The following is a 5,799-nucleotide window of genomic DNA, read 5'->3' as shown; positions in this document are numbered from 1 at the left end:
GGAAAGGAGGCCTCTGTGGAAAGTCTCTGTCCAACACAGGTGGGAACTCAACGCTGGTTCTGGGTTTTTTGCCACATCCCCTGTGGCAGGAAACCAAACTGTGGTTCCTCGATCTCACCACAGGGTGTCTCCACACCACTACTGAACCATCCGAGGCCCAGGCTACCTCTGGCGCAGCCCTTCCTCCTGTGGGACTGGCTGCAGCTCTCCTGCTCCTGCGTGGCCTGTTTGTGTCTGTCTTGTCTTCAGTGGGGACAGGCTCTGACTCCTCTGGGAAGCGTGAGGGCTGTCACTGACCCACACCCCCTGCCTTGTGGGGTTCGGCGGAGTGGCGTGGAACAGAAGTGCTGCTTTTCATGTGGCCTCCTATCTGCCTCCCCCAAGTTCCCCCACACTGTCCTGTGTCAGGAGTCACAGTCAGCACCTCAGTCTCCAGAAGTCACGGCGACAGAGCTGTGGGGAGATCCCACGCCCTCCCACGGGGGGCCCTGACCTGCCTGGAGAGGGGGGCTCGTGCCACCTGCATGGGGCCCCTCCCAAATCTGACATGGTAACTGCGGACCTCTGTGTTGCTTCCTCTTCTCTGCAGCCCATGCTGCTGTGAACGTCCCCCTGTGAGAGTTGTTAGAAGGGGGGTAATTACCTCCTTTTGGAAGTTTCAATGAGACCATGTAGGTAAAAAACATCTTGCAAGCTCTTTATTGCAATAGAAATGTTGCTTGCCAAAAATAGGGAAATGGGGGCAAGGTCAAATGACTGTCCCAAAGTCACTCAGCAAGTCAGTGGTGGCCACAGTCTTCCTGGTCCCAATCTAGCAATTCTCCCAAGAAATCACACTTGACTTTGGGGTGGGCCTCCTCTGTGTGAACCTAGTCCAGGACATTGAAAGGGCACAGAACAGAGATCCTGGGGAGGAGGAGGAAGCTGGGGATGAAGGAGTTAAGGGGGCCTGGAGCCGGGATGGCTGAAGGCTATTAACAGACCAGTATGAGAGGATAAGGCCAGCGAGGGGCCTGGCTTTGATTAGGCCCCCAAGGCCATCTTGAGAACCAGACACTGGAGATGGGTTGGTTTTATGGGGGCAGATGGCATAAATTATAGCGGCGTTAATGGAGTGGAAGGGTTCTTCCCACAGTGCTTCTGAAGGGGGTTGCTTGGGGGGGTCCTCTTCCCTAGCAGCCTGGGCCAATCCCATCTGCTCCAGTCTCTGCTGTCTCCCTGCCAGCAGTACAATACCCTCCACAGGAACTGCCCCCGGAGGCATCTGAGAGCATGCTCCAGCACTCAAAGGAAAGAGGTACCCTCTGCTGCCTAGACAGGAGCCACATCAGGACGGTGGTACTGCCTGGAGCCATCATATGATGGGTGACCCAACATCTGGCTCAACGAATCCTCAACAGCCAGCCAATTGAGAATGGTCATGGCCCATTTGTCTCCAAGTCAACTATAGGACTTGAACAGTCATCAGATCACACCCTGGATGGTGAGGAGCTTGGTGACCATCCTGTCCACACACATCAGCAGAAGCCTAGGGATACACAGCTAACTGACCTCAGTGCTGGACTTGAACCCTAGACTCCTCACACTTGAGCCAGTACATTTTCATGACCACTCACCGTCATCACACAGCCTCTCTGGGTCTCAGTCTTTTCATCTAACAATCACTGTTTGGCCTCCCTCCCCGCTGAAATGGAATGAAACGTCTACTGCAAAAGGCTTTGAAAAGTTAAAACCACAACATAAGTGACTGCAGCATTATTGCAGTTTTGTGAGCAGAAGTTGGGGAGCCCATGGAGTTTCCCAGGAATGGGATAGTGGTTCTGCTCTGTGGAGGAGGCCAGCTGACGCCACTGGCTCTCACAGGCCCTCTTCATTTCAGCTCTGCTCAGGGACTCAGGTAGTGCTCAGCCTGAGCACAGTCGTTAGGAGGGTGGGTCACTCTGAAAACAAAAACCTCTCTTTGTTCTTCCAAAGCCCATCAAACATGATTTTCAGTCACCCCACTGGGGGAGTTATCCCCATCATTGTATCCCATTCTTGTAAGGGATAGGAAGTAGGATGTGGGGAGCAGGGATGGAGAGTTGACAACCAATTCTTCCACCACTTTATATACAATCTTAGCTAGTCAGAAAACAACCGAAGCAATGTCTGGCAAGCTCGAGGTACATATCTTAAATGCAGCAATTTCTCTTCTAGAAATCTACCCCTCAGTTATATTAGCACAGATGTCTTTGTACAAGACTGTTCCTTGCAGCTTTGTTTGTAATAACAAAGACTGAAAGCAACCTAAATGTCTATCGTTAGGGGATGGAGCATATAAATTGTGGTACCCATACTATATAACACCAGGCAAAGAATGAAGTAGATTTATATGTGTATACAAATGCAGTCGATTTATGTTACATAAATATATTGTTACAAACAAGTCGTATATGGAACGGTGGAGATACTATGTTCCTGTTTATGCCCAAGAAAAGAAGGTACATGTAAAGCATAAGAAATTTCTGAATGATACCCAAATTCTGTTAATAGTAGTTGCCTCCAGGTTGAGAGACAAGTGACTTCTGGTAAAGAGGGACTTGCTTTTTATTATATTCCTATTTTAGAATATGTATATGTTCCACTTTTTCAGTTAAATGGAGAAAGAGAGTTAAAAAAAAAAAAAAGAAGTCTGTCTAGAAAAATAACTGCTTGGATGTAACCACATTTCTGCACTCCATCCACCTTCTGCCTTCCAAGTCTTGCCCCTGCTCCCTTGCACAGCTCTGACCCACTCCAGCCAATAAACCTCAGCTTTCACCATAGCCACAAACCCTGGGGAAAGCTGCCCTTCATTCTGCAAGGACTGAGGCCTCCATGTCATGCCCAGCTGCAAGAAGACTCAAGGGTCCCTGTACGAGGATCTCAAATGCTTGGAAAAGGGGCGTTACCCCAGGTGATGCCCTTTGTGCAAGCCAAGGGGCTTGGTTTCCTATTAAGCCCATGGAAGGAGTGGCAGTTAAACACCAAGCTTCAAAGAGTTGAGGATTTTCAAAAATCGCTTTTGGGAATCTGCAGCTTTTATTGGAGGTGTCAGACATTAACGAGGGCTCTGGATTTTTCCCAGCCTGCAGAGCTCTCTCTTCCTCTCTTCTCCGCCCCCACTCATTCCAGCAACCAGCTTCCCCGCTTTGATGAATCGGAAGAGACTGAGAGTTCAAGGGGTATTTCTGTCACACTCTCAGCCCACCTTCTCCCCTTTTGCTTCAAGAAGGTATGGAAGCTGAAAGGACCCAAGAAAGGGGAAAGGGGGAGCGAACCCAAGGGAAGGGCTGGGGAGCAGGTTCAGACAGAGGCAAAAGAATCCAGCCTTGCTTACTTGCTCCTCTGGAAACAGTTTCATGGCAAAGAATTAGGAATTCTGGAGCCGACCCTATGCCAGCTGGGATGAAACCCTCAACACACAATCGCCCCCTCTGGGCAATGATCATGCTCTTAGAAATTTTGAGATCCTTAAATGGAAGGAGTTGTAGGAACTCCATTTTGTCCAAATATGTAGTTATATATGAGCTTTTCTTGACCACATTTTCAATGCTGGTTGAGTTCCCAGTCTTAGGGTGTACCTAGTGAACATGAAAGGTAAGTGGCATATCCAAAACAAAGAGGTGCCTTCCAATTCACTTGGAACAGACAACACACTCAGAAGTATTTGTGGAATGAACGCATGCATTCGTGTATGCATGAATGAATGAATGAGCCTGTTTTATCTTTTATTTACAAAATGACATTAGATGTCAGAAATTAGACACTGGATTAGATTAGACATTTAGTTTAGACATTAGAAATTACTCCTGCTGGTTAGGGATTGGAATCTCTGAAAAGATTATACCATGAGTTGTTAAAGGAGAGGTCCCCTGTCCTACTCATGTTTCAATAAAGGATGGATGGATGGATGGATGGATGGATGGATGGATGGATGGATGGAAGGATGGATGGATGGATGGATGGATGGATGGATGAGTGGAGGAATATATAGTATTTTGACCCCTGGAGATGTAGGGGAAGAATAAGACAAACATATATCAAGTTAGTCCTGCCTGAGGCAGGAGGATGGACAAGATGACCTATTGGGTCTATTTCCAACCCAAGTATTAATATCTATAGCCAGAATGGGCAATCAGAAATATTTGTATCTAGACCCTGAGAATATGTCATTACTCAGGTTTCTTAAAAGTTATTTTTTGCTAACTTGTGAATGGCCCTCAGGAAATTCAGTCTCTCACACTGGGGTAGGGTGGTCATCTCCACTGCTGGCCCCTGGAGCCCTCTTCTGATGCCAGTAACCATGGTGACTCAACACAGCCACCCATCAGAGTCCAGAGCTCCTCCATTCTACTCAGAGAAATCCCCCAAAAGAAATTGGGGAAAGAGTTCTGTGCTTTTCTGAACACCTTCTTCCTGGAGAACGTGTCCCAGGTCAAATATAGAGAAGTGAAACAGAGATATGCAAGGCTTATTGGTTCATTACACTTGAGGAGCAGGTAGATCTTAAGAGCAATACACTGGTGGAAAGTTCACTTTTTAACTTCCAAGAACCAACAAAGAAAGGAGCCTACCAGACACTGACCTTGAGATAGACTTCTGTCCCATTCTTCTCCAGACCTCTTTGTCTCTCTCTTTCACTTTCTATCCTTTTCCTAAAGTCCCTTCTTTCTGGTTCCCTGAACCAGTGTCCCTGCCCCATCCCTTCCCACAGAAAGCCCCCTTATTGATGGCCTAGCTGACATCAGTATGATGGAAGCCCTTCAGTCTCCCATGAGAGAGCTGTGGTCAATGCCCTCAGTAGCCTAGAAGCAAGCCTGTCTCCATCCATGGTGAGCACTATTTTTTTCTCAGCACCAATTATCTGGTCTCTTATGAAGAAGGGCTATCTTTCTGAGCTTGTCTTTGACCCTGCCCCTTGTAAAACAATAGCCCCAGCATTAATTCATCTAAGGAGCATCACCCACTCCTGAGCTTGGCTTATAGTAGAAGTGTCACCATGTCGATTGTTCAGTGTTCTAAACATCTGGAATGACTAATTGCAGTCAGACTAATTCCTAACATCCCCCAGATGAAAGGTAGGGAGGCCACCTGTGAATTCATTCTACCATAAGAATCATCACAGAGAATGATCCATCCAACTAGGTCCTGTCTCTGACAGGGGTATGGAGCATATGCTATTCTCATGATGTCCCATTGAAACACTAGTGGGGGATGCGTCCAATAGTTCTATTCCCCCAGTTGACATTTATGAATGACTTGATCCTTTGTAGTTTCCCCAATGTGTTTGTGCACATTGCGTCTTCTAAGCTAACTTTAGGAGGCCGAGAGTATTGTTGTCTCCATCACACAGTAAGAAAGCTAAAATTCAGAGACTTGTCCAAGGTCATATAATTAATTAAAAGGCCAAGTAAAGCCTAGAACACAGGTGCCCTGACCCTCCTGACTTCTCCCCTTTACTCCTTTAAGACATGTATATATTTCACCTAGAAGCCATATTGGTACTGAGACTGCTACTACACCAGCTGAGAGTTATAAAACCACTTTCCTCTTCTCCAGACAGGGCTAGAAGCTGGAGTTCCTGAAGCTGCAGAGAGACAAAGGCTAGCACTTCTGATCCTCTAAAGCTTGGAAAGAAACCACATCATGAACAAAGACAGCTCACTGCATAATCTAGGGAGAGAGAGAAGAGGAGGAAGGGGAAGAAGAGGAAGGAAGGAAGGAAGGAAGGAAGGAAGGAAGGAAGGAAGGAAGGAAGGGAGGGAGGGAGGGAGGGAG

This window comes from Rhinopithecus bieti, unplaced genomic scaffold (genome assembly GCF_001698545.2).
Source record: "Rhinopithecus bieti isolate Rb0 unplaced genomic scaffold, ASM169854v2 scaffold_5002, whole genome shotgun sequence".
In the NCBI taxonomy this organism is placed as follows: domain Eukaryota; kingdom Metazoa; phylum Chordata; class Mammalia; order Primates; family Cercopithecidae; genus Rhinopithecus; species Rhinopithecus bieti.
Note: the sequence above shows the minus strand (reverse complement) of the source record.